Source organism: Lucilia sericata, unplaced genomic scaffold, assembly GCF_015586225.1.
Source record: "Lucilia sericata isolate MDLA Ls3-8-SP2 unplaced genomic scaffold, ASM1558622v1 Contig000153F_arrow, whole genome shotgun sequence".
NCBI lineage: Eukaryota > Metazoa > Arthropoda > Insecta > Diptera > Calliphoridae > Lucilia > Lucilia sericata.
The window spans coordinates 291,463-310,266 of NW_023994184.1; positions in this window are offsets into that span (position 1 = coordinate 291,463).

The following is an 18,804-nucleotide window of genomic DNA, read 5'->3' on the forward strand; positions in this document are numbered from 1 at the left end:
CTGCATTTATCCACTGAAGTTCGCCAATTCATTATAGCAAAAGTTTGAAGTTTACTAGTCTAGATTTTATAATTCCTTCAGATCTCAGTTTTATTTTTAGTTTGAAACAAATGTACTGATCTCCCCTTAAAATCAGCTTTGAAACCAGTAGTATATCCCAGTGATAAGATTTTCAAACCAAAATTTGCCGATCTTTCCATTAATTTCTAGTAATTCCCGAGCTGCTGCTAATCAGAATCTCTCTCAAAGATTTTGATTTTATATTTTCTTTTTAGTTTGAAACAATTATTCGATCTCTTTTTAAAAATATTTGGCGGGTGAGGTTCTTGAAAAAGTCAATCCTCACCCTTAAAGCTGACTGCAAAATAAAAAACAATTATTTCTCATTAATCTTGATATTTTCAATGTCGAAAAGAGTGATCAGACTTAATCCACCATTTTCTTTCTCGACTTTGAGACTTTTTGTTGGAAACAAATTTATCGATCTCTGTTTTAAAACATTTGGCGGGTGAGGTTTGTATAAATACTAAACATTTTTTTTTGACAATTTTTATTTTGAAATCCTATAGAAAGTCAAAACCTCACCCTTGAAGATTACTGTAAAATAAAGCAATTAAATTTATTCATACCTATTACCAATAGAAGTCCAGTTCACTTCGAATGCCACAGTGAATCCAAGATCCAATTGTTGGTGATAAGTTTATCGGATTTTCCATATAATTCCAGTAACTCTCAAGCTGCTTCCTTGAACTTGCTGTTGCTAATCAAAATCTCTTTTAAAGAGATTTTCCCTCCAATTCCAGTAACTCCCAAGCTGCTTTCTTGGATTTGCTGCTGCTAATCAAAACCTCTTTTAAAGATTTTGATTTTATTTTCTCTTTTTTTTAGTTTGAAACAATTATTCGATCTCTTTTTTAAAATATTTGGCGGGTGAGGTTTTTTATTTGTGGTACTTTTTACAAAGACCAAGCTTTTTTTAAATCTTTTTATTTTATTTTTTAAAAGCCTACATAAAAGGCAAACCTCACCCTTGAAAACTAAAAGTTTAATGCATTAAACATAAATATTTAGTTGTGGAAAAAAGGGGCTGAAAAATAGAGGCATTTATATGGTATAGTTATGGTCAATAAAGAAACACAGTTATAACAAAATAAACATTTCTGAAACCAAATGGGCGGTGAGGGCGTGTTGGTGTTTAACAATTTAACGCAACGCTTACACTAAAATGAGTTTTAAATACAAAATAATACAATAAAACAGATTTTAAAAGCAACAAATGTTTTAAAAGTGGAAAAAAAATAGGTCTAGAAAAGAATGAAAGTGTTCGGTGTTATTAAAATTTTTAAGATTTTTTTATATAGATATTTGTTTAGTTTAACGTCAAAGTACAGCAATTATAAATTAATAATAATGAAACAGCAGATAGAGAAATAATGACTTTTTAGCTAAACACAGGGACCTTTATTTAAACATGTTGATGATGATGTACGAAAAAAGCCGTTTAAGGGTTAAATTTTAGCTAAAACACATACTTGTACAAGTTGTTTATTTGACTCCTTTAGTTTATAATAAATAATTGTTATTAGTTTTTTTTTGTGGAATACTAAAACACGCCTTTAACATTTAATAATATTACTTTATATAAGAAACAAAAAAAATTGTTATTAAGAAAAAATTATAATAATAAAATATTGGTTCATAAGAATTGTTAAATAAAATATGGTTTTTGTTTATTTTTAAGGTTGTTTTTTATCATTACGTGCTCTTTTTATAGAACTTGTTCACATGCTACATACAAACATTTTTTGTAATGTTTTTGTTTTTGATTTATGGTTATTTTTAAAAATTATTTTTTTTTTTTATAATTTACTCAGCTGCTTAGGCGCCATTTTTATATTTTAAATTGTTTACTTTAAACAAACAAAATAAATACCCAACACCAAAATCAAAAAATTTATAAAAATATAAATAAAATTATTTAACAGAAAAAAAGTAAGAAATGCAGTTTTAGCATACAAGTACAAAAAAATTATGAAATCATTCTACATTTAAGAAAAAATATATATTTATTACTTGCTTTATTTTCAAATATTATTATTACTCAAGTCCTAAAAAAAGAAAGTTTAGAAAAAAATTATTTGGAAAAAATAATTCAAGCATTTTGGCTGTTAAGCTTTTTGTAAAGCTTTTCTAAGTTGTGAAATTATATATACACTCTGACTTTTTTGTTATTTATATTTTTAGTAATAATACTCCTGAAGACTTTTTTTGTCTTTATAATTCGAATTTGTAACTCTGAATTTGTTAATTTTAAAAATATTCTTTAAAATTTTTATTTTCTTAATTAAAACCTTTGACGCTTTTAATATTTTAGTTTGTTTTTTATTCATTATGTATTTATTACAAATATAAATCGTAGACCAGTGTTTGTCCTTATCGAAGGACCATTTCTTAAAATCAGAAATATTTTCACTTTAACGCATTTTTACTCTCTCTAAGTTTATCGAAACGCTTTTAAACTTCTATATTAAAAAATATTTAAAGTATTTCTTTCTTCCATAACACTTTCAACCATCTTTGTTCTAAAACGTCTCTTATCGAAGGACCATTTCTTACTTTAGCGCAGATTGTTTACTTAAACGCAGTTTATTCTCTACGTAACACTTTTAAACATCTGTTTTAATTTTACTCTTTCTAAGTTTGTCGACTTTCTTCCTTTCATAACATTTTCAACCATCTTTGTTCTAAAACGTCTCTTATCGTAGGACCATTTCTTACTTTAGCGCAGATTCTTTACTTAAACGCAGTTTAATCTCTACGTAACACTTTTAAACATCTGTTTTAATTTTATTTTAAACGTTTTAACGCAATTTCGTAAATTTATATTAAAAAAAAAAACCTCCATTATAATCTTGTTTAATTTTTGACTTTAGATACAATTTTAACGCATTTTTTTGTCTCTCTGGACGTTTTAAAATCACTGCATTGTTCTGAATTCGCTATAATTTATACGAATTTTAACTCTATTTGATTTCTCAGGTTTATATTTTAAAATAATTTTATATATTAACGCTTATTTCGTATTTTTGAAACGCTTTAACGCCTTTCTATTCTTAAATTTTATTAAATATTAAAAAAAAATCATTCTCAAGTTCTTTTTCGAAGGACTAACTCATAAAATGTTGTTTCAATTTTATACTTTAACGCATTTAGACCTTTTTTTCGGCCACTTTTAAAAGCTGTACTATTTCTAAAGATTTGTAGTGCTTGCTAGTTCTATCAGTCTGGGGGTTGTGGGTTCGTTTCCCCTTCTAAAACTCTGTTCTGTCAGCCTATACGATAAATTAAGCTTAAATTGGATGTAATTGTATTGTCATTCATTATTCAGAAGTTAGTTTTATACGCCAAAATCTTCTTTATATTAAAAATGTATTAAATTTTTTTTATACTTTTCGTTCTAATATTTTTCTTGTTTGGAAAATTTCAATTTTTCGCAATTTCGCTTTCATATTGTTAGACAACCTTTCCTAGGCTAATGATATAGTAATTTTTCTGTATTTTGTATATAATTTTAATTTTATATTGTTACTTTTTATAGATTTTTTTCATTAAATTAGTTTAATATTATCTCTTTTTATAATTTTTTATTTGTATTTTGTATATAATTATTATATGTGATTTATAGATTTTAATTTATTTCTTATTTAAGGTTTATTTGGTTCGATTCCTGCCTAAGATTTTTCATATATTTTCCTATTTTATTCTAAACGTTAAAATCGGTTGGTATATAGTTTTATTTAGCTCTAGTCTACTACAAGGAACTTAGAACCGTAAATATTAGTTTAGCTAAAATATTTAATTATTATTTATTTTGGTTTAAATTAATTTTATAGAAATTTATAAAATGTTCAATATTTTGATATAATTTATCAATCAATAGCTTTAATTGCTAGTAAGTTATATATATATGATTATTTCGTAAAATCAATAAAATATTTCAGATAACTTTTTTGGAAATTTCTGTAATTTTAATATATTGTTTTATAATTGAGACTATTTTATAATTATTGATCCTAGTTACCCAAAAATTTTAAGTTCATTTTAAATTATTAAGTTTCAGTTTTATTTGAAATTGTTGATGCTGGATCTTCAAATCAAGTGGTTATATATATTTTTAGACTAGAAATGCCCAATATTTATATTGATTTATTTTAAGATTTTTGGGAAAATTATTAAATTTAATCTTTTTTTTATATATATTTTGTGGAAAATTATTTATTGGTTTTATAGTTTTATTTAAGTAATATTTGTAAAATAGTTTAGTTAATTAAATTTTTAGGAATTTGTCAGTAAATTTTTACTTTAAATTTTTATAGTTATTTAAATTTTATTGAAATTTATTTGTAAAGTAAAGAATTTTGTTAAATATTTAAATATTTGTCATATTTAAGTTTCAAAATTATAGACGTTTGTTTTATTCAAAATTTTATTGGTTTAAGATTAGTTTTTCAATATTAATAATTGTTTAAAAGTATACGCTTTTTATTTTGGTTTTAATTTTGAAATTATAAGCCAATTAATTTATTTAGTTGTTTTTTAAAAGATTGTTTGTATTAATTAAATAATTAATTAAATATGTTGTGTTATGGTAGTGTTATATAGTCTAACAGTATTTTCGGTTTAATTTCAGATGTACAGGGGGTCTCTGTAAATTAAGTTATGATTTATAATTGTATTACTAGATGTTTAATTTTTAATTTAAATTAAAAAAAATGTTTTAATGTTTTTTTTTAAGGAATTGTAAAATTTTTTGTTAAAAAATTTATTCAAATTTTTTACAAGGCTTTTGATTTAAACGGTGCTTTATTGAGAATAAGTAGGGCTTTTTAATTTATATATTGAGAATTAGTATTAAGAAAAGATTTTTTTTTTCAAAATTTTATGGATAATGTGATTTTGTTTAAAAAATTATTTAGTTAAATTTACTTTTACTATTTACTTTATATAGATTTTATAGAACATAAGATGTCTGGAAATATTTGAAAATTCTGTGATAATTTGAAGTTCTTACGATAATACGTTTCGAAGTTTTTGTTGGATTCTAATCTTTTACATTATTTAATGAGGTTTATACTCCGTGTTGAATATTTTTAAATATTTTGTAGAGATTTTCTAGGAAATTTTGGTTGCATTTGAGAGAAGTTTTATAGAATTTTTGTATTAGATGTGATTGGTGTTAGTAAAGATATTTTCCTTTAAGAATATTTTATATATATATTTATTAGTTGTAATATATTTAATTTCTTTATGATTTAAATCAACATTAGCTGATTAATATTTTCATTGAATTAATCATTCCTTAATATTTTGATTAAAGTAGTAATAATTTTAATTAACATTTCAATTATGTTTTGTCGTTATCCTTTTTTATATTTCTAGAGGCCTGGTTTTGCCTATAATATTATTAAATTTTGTATTTATTGTAATTTTTTTATAATATAGTCATTATTGGCTAGCCTCGCTTATACTGTTGGTAGTGTGCTAGTTCTATTAGTCTGAGGGTCGTAGGTTCGAGATCCCCTATAAAGACTCTAGTCTAGTCTCTAGTTTCACTACAACGGGCTGCTCAGTAAATTATGTTGTATGATATATTAATGTAATATTTTGTTTAATTTGATGTATGTAAGTAATTTTGTATAACTCATACATATATTCATTAATAACTTGATTAAAGTAGTAGTAGTTTTAATTAACATTTTAATTATGTTTTGTCATTATACTTTTTTATATTTCTAAAGGCCTGGTTTTGCCTATAATATTATTCAATATATTATTTATTGTAATTTTTTATAACATATTCATTATAGGTTTGCCTCGTTAATCCTGTTGGTAGTGTGCCAGTTATATTAGTCTGAGGGTCGTAGTTTCGATTCCCTATATAGACTCTAGTCTGTTTCACTACAACGAGCATATAGTCGTAGTTGCTCAGTAAATTATGTTGGACAATTTTTTCATAATTTATTGTACTTATTTATTAAAGTAATTGCTATATTAATGTAATATTTTGTTTAATTTGATGTATGAAATTATTCATAACTCATATATTAATTATTTGGTTGCCTCGCTTGTTTGTACCTTGTTGGTAGTGTGCTAGTTTTATCAGTCTAAGGGTCGTGAGTTCGATTCCTTACAATGACTCTAGTCTGTTACACTACAACGGGCATATAGTCATAATTGCTCAGTAAATTATGTTGGACTATTTTTAATGGTATTGTTATGCAATAGTTTATTACAGTATTTGTTATATTGATGTAATATTTTGTTTAATTTGATGTATGTATGAAATTTTTTACAATTCACATATTCATTAATGGTTTGCCTCGCTTGTTTGTACCTTGCTAGTAGTGTGCGCTAGTTGTATTAGTCTGAGGGTCGTGGATTCGATTCCCTACAAATACTCTAGTTTGTTACACTACAAAGGGCATATATCATTTATTATAGTAATTTGTTATATTGATGTAATATTTTGTTCAATTTGATGTATTTGTAAGACGGTACCTTTTCCGATTTGGCTTGTTACAATTGTAAACATCTTTCGAAATATTAACAACAGAGATTTGTTATAGCAATTCAATGTATTGCACAGTAGGCTTTTTGCAAGTAAATGTAAATTTTATTTGAATAATTTTAAATTATTATTTTCTTAAAATTATTATTTCTATATCATACATTTTACAATTTATTGTAAATATTTTTTAAAAAAATATTCATAATTAAAGTGCCCTGTTAGGCTAGTTTGTAGTGTTCTACTTCTATCTTGGTTCGTTTCCCAATAAAGACTCTAGTCTGTTTCACTACAACGGGTATTTAGTCATCGTCACCCTGCTCAATTATTTATGTTACATAATTTGTAATTGTATTGTAATATACTTTATTTACTATAGTATTTGCTATATTGATGTAACATATTGTTTAATTTGACGTATGTATTTGTAACATGCAATCGTGCGATATTGTATTAGCAGAAGTTCAGTAAGAAGCTAGTGTGTGTAAATATTATCTGAATGTTTAAAATTGAATTAACATTTTCATAATATTTAATTACACTTGTAGTTTTTATATTTTGGGTAACCCTTTAGTTGTTGTTGGTAGTGTGCTAGTTCTATAAATCGGGGGTCATGAGTTTGATTCCTTAGGACTCTAGTCTGTTTCACTACAACGGGTCAATCGTTACCCTGCTAAGTAAATTATGTTAGATAATTTCAAATTGTATTATTATAGACTTCATTCATTATAGTATTTGCTATATTGATGTAATATTTTGTTGAATTTGATGCATAATTTAATCATTTAAAATCGTAAGCATATTTCGAAGTTTAATGAGCATTAGAGTGGAATTGGATACTTTTTATTATATTAGAATAATTATAATTTGTATTGTAATTTGTAAATGAATTTCTGTAGATCGTTTTCGGTTAAAGTTGAAATTTGTAGAAGTTGGAGTATTTTGTCGTTATAAAGTTGTAGTTTAGAATTTGTAATTTGTAAATTTGTTCATATTAAAATTATATGTTTCGTTAAATGTTGTGTTATTTCGTTTAAGTCGGTAAATTGACTTGGTTTATATATAAATTTGTAATTGTATTGTAATATTTAGAAATATATTATAAAATTAAAGCAAACGCATTTAAATTTCTTCAAAATTTTAGATAAATTTATTATAAATCATAATATAGTTACAACTATTACTGGATTCAGTATCTTACAAATATTTGTTAAGTTTTTGGATTTTGTAGTACGTTATCCTACATCGCAATTGATTTCAGTTTAGAGAATTTTTTTTAATTTTGGTTCATTATCAGATGATGAGACTTGAAACGATATTTTGTTTAAATTTTAGAACTCAAAATGGAGATTTAAGATTTATAAAATTTAAATCTTGTAATAATCGTAAAATTGTAGTTGTATATGTCTCGGTAGACTAGTTGGTAGTGTGTTAACTATCAGTTTGGTGATTATAGGTTAAGATTAAGCTGTGTTGGGTAAATTCTGTTATATTAGAAGTTGTAGTTGTATTTTCTCTATAACGGGCTTGAAGTGTTGGCAGCTCTGCTCGGTAAAATAGGCTAAAATATAATTTGTAAATGTAAACTAAAATTTTGTGTTGAGACTTATGCCCGAATTCTTTCTGAATACGGGTCTTATACAATATTGTAGACATAAAATATTTTGATCTTTTTAAAACTTAATGTTAAGATTTATAAAATTTAAATCATTAAGTCGTATTTGTATAACTTAGACTTGTTGGTAGTGTGTTAGCTATCAGTCTGGTTGTTTGGTGTTTAGATTATCGGTTGAGATTTGAATAATGGGTTTGATTGATGACTTGGTAGCTCTGCTTGATAAATTAAGATAAATTGTAGTTTTTAAAGGCTTTGCAACCTAATATACATAAATACATATTCATATTTTATTTGCTTGTTTTGTTAGTTATATAAGTCTGGGGGTCGTGAGTTCGATTCACTATAACGAACGTATGGTCATCGTTGCCCTGTTTGGGAAATTTAGTTGAAATATAGAGAATAACATACAAGGTTGTTGAACTCATGGACTTTTGTTGAAACTTTTAAATATTTGTTGTAATTATAATCTGATCATAGATCCTAGGTTGTTGATGTTGCTGTATTTGTTAAAAATTGAGAATGTTGAAATAAAATCGAAAAATAAGTTGATAATGTTGTATGATGTTTAAAGCAGCGGGGAAAAATACAATTTTATAGGTGAAAGGAACAACTTACAAAAATGTTAATATCGTAATTGAGGATCTATGAAAGCTGCTTGAAGTAGTGTTATGTGGATGATAACTTGGATAACTTAAACGAATGTTGAAGGAGAAAAGAAAAATATTCGATTTTGTATGTTCAATACATTGTAGTTGATAGAATTCAGTCTAGATATTGTAGATTCGATTCGAGTTCTGTCCGAGACTCTGTACAATGACTAGAAATATCATTAGATCTTCCTTGAAGTGTAAAAATAATAGAAATCAAAATTGTAATATTATGTAAACCTTGGATTCGAATTGAAAAAATAATTTGAATCGGCGTTTTGTTCTAAACATGGAATGCCTAAATAAGTCCAACTACAAGTATCTTAGTATCTTGACTTCGGCTTTTTCCCCCACTTAAACTCTTGACTGATAAGCCTGTATCATAAATCCTTGGGGATTATTGCAAACTGGTGTATGCAGGCAGCATTGATCCATGTAAGGCTTTATTGAAAACTAGTAAGAGAATGCTGAGAACATCACTCAGAATCACCGTCTATAACGATTTTAACATCACTGAGAGTGTGAGCTTGAATCGAAGAACCTTGAGACTCCAATATGTTAGAGTTAGAGATTATTTTTGAAAATTATAATCTTTATAAACTCGTGTACACTGGAAACTTTGGACAAACTAGGACTTTATCGAATACTTTGGAGTATGCTGTGGACGAGAATATCTTGAAACGCCATTTTCGTCAATGTTAAGTGCTTCAGAATTTAAAACTTTCTGCGCTTAATGGCTCCAATTTCATAATATCAACTCAGGCGATTTTTATATCCACTCTATCAAATGATCACCATGATTTCTTTTGCTTACTCATTTAAATCATCCGCCATCATTTGCAATGTTTATGTACCACACCTCACGGCTGTAATATGACTCCATTAAAGTTTTTCTATGGGCAATTTCAAAGAACTTGATATAATTCAGAGACGTTTAAGAGCCTTGAGTAAAATATTGTCTAAACCATTAGTTAACAGAAGCCTGGAGCTGGTATCATTGATACCTTCTTTCTAATATCGTCTTAGTTTTATGCTGCGTTTTAACTTAAAGCATTTCCTCTGAGGCTTACATTGAATAGCACCAATACGATCTAGACTCTCGAATACAATATCATTCGATTCATTAGCGAGAGTCAAAAACTTCATAAAGCATAATTGTCTCTGTGAAGACAGCGATAGAAGCCTCATGAGTGGGAATCTTTTTGTAAAAAGATACTTGTATTTGGACTTATTTAGGTTCCTAAATAATGCAGAAGTTTGAAAATTTCCAAGTTTTCTCATACTCTTTGGGTACTTATTATAAAAAGAGAGTTATATGATGATTCTGGAAAGTAAAGTTATTTAATTACACGTGGATCCTTGTGATAAAATTTGATTGATTTTGGAATAATAACATTTTTGAAATGTCTTTATAAAGTTCAGGATTTGTTGTTTGTAATTAGAGGTGTTTGATAACTTTAATTAAGTTTTACACTTGATGAATGTTTTTCTATTTGTATGATCGATAGTTGTAAGTTTCTGTGATCTGATTAGATTAAAATGTTCTTGATGTTGATTGTAGTTTCAGTTGAAATATATTCTTGGAATGTTGAGATGTTGTTGAATTTTTATTGAGGTTGCACTTTAAACGTTGGTGAATCTTAGCAATATTTGTTGAACCTATTCTGAGATTATTGGTGACTTGGGTGTTGTTTTCATTGTAGAGTGTGTGTGTGTGTGTTGAGAATTTTAAGATGGAATATTTGTGATTTTAATTTATAGATTTCCTTATATAATTCATTAAAAAATTGCTTTAACACTTTCATAAAAATTGGCTTAAGAACACTTCTACATAACTTTACACTTGGATTGGCTTAAAGTGGGAAATTTCTTATTATATTGGAGATATTTTTCGAGACACTTTTTCATTTTATGTGATTGAGAACTCTTGCTCTTGGTTTCATATAGAATATTAAAGACTTTTTGATAACACTTTTGAATTTTCTTTCATTATAGATTAATTATTGTGGATTCTGGAGACATTTTTCAACAATTTGTATTCAATATTTTGAAGGAATGAATAGATTTTTAAGACACTTTGAGTGGTACTACACTTTGAAAATTGATTTATCTCTTTTTATTATATGAGATTCTATGATTTTGAGACTTTTTCAAGACACTTTAAGGATTATTTTAATTATTATCAGAAAACGCTTTTTACACTCTCAAAATTTCAGACTTTTTCCTTAACAGGACCTTTGCAAAATAATTTTCATTTATTATGTATATTTATATATTTTATTAAGGGCACTTCTCTCATTTTTTTTTAAATGGCTGTATAACTTCTATTCAAAATTATAATTTTGTTAAAAGAAATTTTTCGAAATTATAATTTATATTGAATATTTTGATTCTTTTCATAAATTTTTTCAGAATTTAACACTTTGCTTGGATATTTCATTAACATTGGAATCAGAAACATTTCATTATATTTTTAAGATTTTTCTCTTAAATTTTTAAGAATACACTCAATTTTGTGATATAGAATAGATTTATTCTTCTTTCATTATTTGAAGCAAAATTTGCTTTCTGAACTTTTATTTCATAACTTTTTAATGATTTTTTTCATTGCATAACATTTTGATTGGAATTTTTTATTCACATTGAAATTATAGACATTTTATTATATTTTCTAGATTTTTCTCTAAGACATTCATGAATAATACACTCATTTTTGAGAATTATAATGGATTTACTTTTCATTCATGATTTTAAATCATAATTAGCTTTCTGAACTTTGATTTTAGGGCACTTTTCAAGTGGCTTTTTTAAATTTAATATTTTTACTGATTTTTTCTATTCAATGGACTTGGTTTTATTTATGGCACGTATAGCAGAACTTTTTCTAGATTTAACACATTGATTGGACTTGGTTTTATTTATGGCATGTATAACAGAACTTTTTCTAGATTTAACGCATGGATTTATTGAAATCATATTTGAATTTAATTGATAAAACTTTTTAAAACTCACTTTGCTTTTTATTCAAACACTTGTCTTGGAATTATGGACATCTTGAAAAGATTTCTATTAGAAATAAACTTTTTAAGAGACTCACTATGCTTTTAATTTTATCACTTGTCTAGGAATTGTAGACACCTTGAAGTTTTCTATCAGAAATAATTTCGTACTTTCTTGGAACTTTGTGTAATTTAGGGTTCAGTTTGAACATTTTCCATAGGTTTTCATTTAACTTTTTCAATATTTTGCTTAATTAGATCTTTTAATAACATGCGATTCAGATCACCATTTGGGATTATATTTCAGAACTTTTCTTTTATGAACTTTCAAAATTTTATTCTCGATTTTTAAAAAACTTTAACATTTTGCAGATAATTTTATTTCTTTTATGGAAATTTGATAGAGTCTGAGGGTTGTGGGTTTGATTCAGAGACTGTTCAGAGAGTTTATTGCCGTCTTCGTCTCTCTACTCGGGTAAACAATATTCGTTTTACTTTGTGATGAACACACATAACCATTACGATTTTATGAATACTTTTTGAGAATATTATGAGTGCAATTTATGATTCATAATCGGATTCATAATGGAAATCGATTTTGTAGCTTTTTGCCTTGTATATAAGGGGGTGTTTATGTCAGGATTTCATTTGTATTCGGAGACAATACAAAGTTGAGCAGCTAATCTGGTCGTTATTTATTCTTGTTGATATTTAACGATTGTATTGTCAGATTTATAGAATCCTTATATATATATCTGAATCATTACCTTACTTAGCTTTGCAGACATTTTGTTTTATAGTTGTATCATAATTTATTCATAACCTTAGGATGAAAAATTTACGATTCTTATAGATGGGAATCGATTTAAAGACCTTTTTATATATGATTTGTAAGATTCTCTCGTATACTTAAGGTTTTACTTTAAATTTTTACATGTATTTGGAGACAATACATTTGGACCGATTGTCAGGGATGTAAATCGGGAAGAAATCAGTAGTTCTACGCCTTATAAACGTAACGTTATACTTTTTGAGTAGTTTAAAGTAATTTATCAATTGGAAACATTTTAAAATTGTCATGCTGCCCATGATTAAGTGATTTTGGATCTAAACTTAAATACCAGCTATAAGAGTAGTAGTAGTTGTTAGAGTAAGAGTTACGGGGTGGGGTTCGATTCCTGCCAAAGTTTTGTTATTAAGAACATTTAATATTGTTTGTAATTGAAAATATTTCGGATTTTGAATTTTGTTGAAAATCGCTTAAGAAATTAATTAGATATTATCATGATTCCGTAATTTTAGGCGAGATGGTCCGACATATTTCGATGTCTTCAAATATGGGAAATTTGAAAGAACTTTTTACATATTTGTTCAATTGTTGCTTCTGAATGTTGGGGCGGGGTTTTAGTGAGAAGTATTGAGTTATGATGTAGAACTTTTAAATGTCAACTTGATGTTTGAAGAGGCCTCATTTTGGGGAGGTGCTGTGCAAGTTTTGTTGCAGATGTAGAGACTTAGAGTTGGAGTTTGAATTGGGAAAGTGTGGAGACTTTTTAGTTTTGAGAATTCTGGTATATATTTGGACAAACTTTGCATTATTTTAAGAGATGTAGACAATTGAAGTTTGAGATACAATTTAAAAAGTTATATGCTATAACAAGATATAGTTTATTTTGGAGAGTTTTGCAGTATTGCTTAAGTTGGACTTGAGTTCAAATAAGGTGATATTGAGAAAGTTGTATGATGTTATTTTTGTTGATTTTGAAGTCGCAAGTTGTGATGTAGAGTTTATGTTAGTGTGAAGAGTTTAAGTAGAGATCGGGAGGGGTCCAAGTTGTTGAATAAAGATGTTTTTTGTTTAAATTATAATAAAATTATAAAAAGATAATTCAGTTGTAAACGTAACATAAATAACTAGTTGATCAAGTGATGAGGATTTCGGGAAATTTTGTTGACATATACGTAAATGGTGCAGTTGTAAGTATTTGTTGATTAGAATTAGGTAGTTGATGGAGTATGGAGAGAGCTCTTGAGTACTTTCTTATTATTAGTTTAGTTTTGTAAGATGTGGAGGTATTTTGTTGAATTATATTCAAGAATTTAGATGTTTAAATCCGTAGCAATCTATATAATTTTATAAGAATTAAATATCTGTTGATTTTGTTGTCGTTGAGTTTTGTTGTTAAATTGTTTGTTGGTGGTAGTTATGATCATAGCAGGATCTTTATATTGTAGACTTTTCGAAAATGTTGCTTGACATGGAGATTTCATAATAAAATAATAGTAAATGTTAAGTTACGCTGAGTATGAATAGTTCTAGATGTGAGTTAAATAAATGTTGATTTTGATGTTGTAGTCTTGTGGTGTAGAGTTTAGATTAGTAGAGATATATAGCAGGGATATATATGTTGTTTTATTTTGCAGTTGATGTTAAGGCTGTTCGAAAAGGGACGTTTTATGTTTAAACAAAATTAAAAATTAAATTAAATTATAATCAATAATTAATGTTTGAAAGTCGTGTTGTAATAATAACAAAGTAATACGTTGTGAAGTGAAGTTTAAAAGGATTATTGGTGTAATAGTAGTTTTAATTAAGTAGACTTTTTAGTAGAAATATATAGATAGATGATGCCTTTGATGTTGAATGTAGATTTTTTTGAGAATTTGTGCTGAAATAAAGCGAGTTTCGGGGGGGGATTTTGGAAGAGAACAGTTGCTGCATGGTATGTGCTGTGGGTGTTGTATATTTCTTGGTTTGGAAGGTAGATGGTTGGTTTCAGAGTTGTGAAGTTAAAGCTAGGAATTTCGTGACGTTTTCTTATAAATTTATATAAGTGATAAGTTGCAAAGATGTGTAATAGTTTTCCCAAGTTGAAATGCAGAAGATTTTATTGCTATGCTGATGTTAAATGCTGTGTTGTTAATCGCTAGAGTTTTGGAATTTTATGGAAACATAATCAAAAGTATTGAAATAATTATAGATTTTCAAATTATATTAGAAAATAAATAAGTAAAAAAAAAACATTCGCAGAAATATTGAGTGCCCCAATAACCTATTAGTAGAGTTAATTTATCAATACGGTACGATTCGTGCTACACTGTGTTTAGTTTAACAAAAAACGGGGTTTTAGAGTCGTCTTTAATTTGCTCGGAAAATTGTGTCAAAATATAATATTTAAGATATTCGATATTTTTGTTTTGTGCACTCAAAACTATAACCTCATAAAGGGAATATGGTGCTTGAGAAGTAAATATTTGGGTTTTATTATATTGCAAGGGGTCAAGGATTTGATTCCTATCAGATATTTTTTTCTGTTTCATTACATCGAGCGTAGTGTTTTAATATAAATAAAATAAATATTTCAATTGTTTATATTATATTTTCGATTAGATTTCAAATTAAATTTTGAAATATTTTGAAGGATTTAAAAAAATTTGTTCAGTAAATTACATATAAACTTTATAAAATTTTAGTTTGAGATATTTTAAACACAGTTTCACAATACATTTTAAAATTTAAATCGTAGATCATTATCTAGCAATGTATAATTTCTTATATCGTAATAACTCGGTTCAATATTTTAGTACAAAGACTTGAGCTAAGTTTAATGATGCAAGTGAGAATTTTACGACCATTTTTAATTTAAATTGCATTTTTATATAAACATTTCACTACTCATTCGATTACATTAAACGACTTGTAAATATTAAATTCTTAAGATTTTATATTTTAGTATAAAAACTTGATATAGTCTTAAGATTTAATGTTTTAGTACAATGACTTAGATTTAGATTTTGTCTTAAATATTTGTTTATTTTTAGAGACAACGACTTGAGCCATTAGATTAAGGTTTCATCTTAAATTTTTCGATTTATAAACAGTAAATCGAGTATGAAGTATTTTTAGTATATTTAGTATATTTTTTTTTAGTACATTCGAAATTTGTAGTTACTTTTGCAGATATTACATTCAGACATAAATATTTTGAGATTTCAATACTTTAGTAAAAAGATTTGATCATAATTTATAGATTTTCAAAAGTATAATATTTAGGAATGTTCTTATAAAAAAAAAAATACTAAAACGATGAAATGCTAATTTTTAAAGTTGATTTGTTGATTGAGAAGATTTGCGGAATTTTGCTGAACCTAAGAGTTGAAACAGAATTGAAGAAATTCTCTGTAATTTTGTGGAGTTATAAAGAAAGTTTTTGTATTTAATATATTTGATTTATTTAAACTGAAAGTTTTATATTTAAGGGAAATATGTAAAAATTTCTAGTCGAACAATTTTCGTAGAAAGATATCAAACATAAATATGTTTCAGTTTCGATTTATAATTGTTTTGTAATATAAAGATTAATATTTAATTAAATTTTATTTTAGTTGGGTTTTAATTTTTCATAAATTTTTTAAATAATAAACGATTTTTTGTATTTTCTTAGAACATTTCAAATTTTTTAATATTTTTATTCATTTCTTAATATTTTAGAGAATTTTGTAATAATATTTAACGATTTGCCTTAATAGGCAATTTAGTTTTATAGTAGAAATTATTTATATTATTGTAGCCTATTTTTATAATTATTTTATAATTTATTATTTAAACATTTTAATAAATTCGATGTGTTATATCGTAGAGACTTGGTTTTAAAATTCCAGACATACAATCTTAGTTCGATGTAAATAGTGTGATTTTTTATGCTTTTAATTTCAGTTTAACTTTATATATATTTATTATAATTTTCTTAGATCTTTTAATAGACTTAGTTAGTTAAACGCATTCGTTTCTTAGAAACTCAGTTAAATATTTTAACTTTTTTTGATTTAAATTTTTCATAGTAAATTTTCATCTTTAAAATGACGCAGTTTAATAGTTTCAATTAAACGCAGATCTTAGTTAGGAACTTAATTCAATATTTTAACCTTTTTGAGGAAATTTTGTTTGTTTAAACTTATATATTTCGAGATCTTTAGACGTTCATAAATCATATAACGCAAATTTTTTAAGTTGACCCTTTTTCAAAATCAAGTTATGTTACCATTAATTACAACGTTTTTTCTGATCTTATTTAACCATAATTTTAACGCTCTCGTTGTTAATATTAAAAATAAATTTAACGGTTTTTATTCGCTTAATAAACGATTATCAATATTTCTACTTTTTAGAATATTTATATATTTTTTAATAAAATTTCTTAAAACGCTTTAAAACTCTTTATTTTCCCTTTTAAATCTATATTTAAAAATGAGGTATTTGTGATCGTTTAAGTATCGATTAGGGCTATTTTGTTAGTAGGTTTTTAAATCTTTCGAGTTAATCATAATTTAACATAATTTAACTTTTTAATATAATTTTTGTGAAATTTCTTTAAAACGCTTTTATATTCATTATTCGTTTTAACCCTTCATATAAACGTTTTATTAAATTTATAGATATTGTTTTTATGATAGTTTTAATATCGTTTAATGCTTTTGTTAGTTAATATTTTTATAATAATAACTCGAACTTAATCGTGGTTTAAACATATGCATTTAAACTTAATTTGAAAACGTACTCTTTACGCAAATTTTATATAAATATCTATACGCTTTTCTGAAATCGCTAAATATGAAATAGTGGTATTTTTTTATAAACTTTCGAGTTAATCGTAGCTTAACTTTCGCATTTAAACTTATGTTTGAAAAAAAATATATTAATTTGAACGATTTTTTTAATCGCTATTTTAAATTTTAATCTGAGATCAAGATGGATTTGATATTGTTTAGAGATCGAAGGATTTAGCTATATTAGAGACATTTGGTACTTTCCTCGTTATATTGAGTTATGATAATCATTTTTTGTGTTCATTTGAATAGTGTTAAAAGTTTTTATAGATTTTAAAACAATTTCAACGCATGGCCATTATATCAGTTATATTTCTAAGAATCTGATATAGAAACCTCATTTTTTTTAGGAATTTTAAAACAATATATAGAGTATTTTTGTGGAATGAAAATATTTTATATTTGTTTGAATTTAAAAAAAAAAAAAACAGGAATAAGAAGGTGTGGTGTTTAAAAAATAATAAATTTATTAAGTTATGATTTTAAAAAAGATTTTAAAAGTTTTAAAATATAATTGTAAAGAAGTATTTTTATAAAATATTTCAGTGAACTTATAGAAAAAATACAAATTAGTACCTAATCTAAAGGGGTTTAAAAAATATTTATAAATAATTTTTATCTGATTAATAAATTTCATACTAAATAATTGTAAGTAAATAATATCGATGAAAAATTATTTTTTTAAATAAATATACAAATTTTTAATTTAGTAAAAAGTATTATTGATTTGGAACAAATATTCATTATACATTCGTAGTCATAGTATTTTTATATATTTGTAGAAATGTTCAATGGTTGTATGTATTTATAAATATTTAATAGAATATCTTGTGTAAAAAAAGATTTGTATTAATATACTATATAGATGGTTTCTAAAAAATATAATTTTTTTGGTTATAACATAGAACTACTAAAAATTTAACATCAATTCCTGTTGTGTTTTTCAAATTATAGTGATTTTTTTTACACAAATTTTCACAGTTTAAAATTGTTTAGTACATTTTGGAAGCAGGTTTGAAAATTATTTTTACAAAAATTTCTATATTTCAGAGTATTTCTTTTACAAATTTATTTTATAAAGATCTTTATTTAGATCTAGATTATTATTCACATGAATGGGTTTAAAAAGTTGTAATACATTTTTAGATGATTGCTAAAAGATATATAATTTGTTATTACGTAATGGAATGGTGTTTTAGAATTTATGTATAAAGACTTGAGGAGCTCAAATGAATGAACCTAAGTGAGACTTTTACATGTTTATTCTTAATATTTTATGTTTTAGTACAAAGACTTGATCCATAAGCTAAGCTCTTAGCTAGAGACTTAAAGTTTATTACAATAAATGTTTCCAATTTAAACTGCATT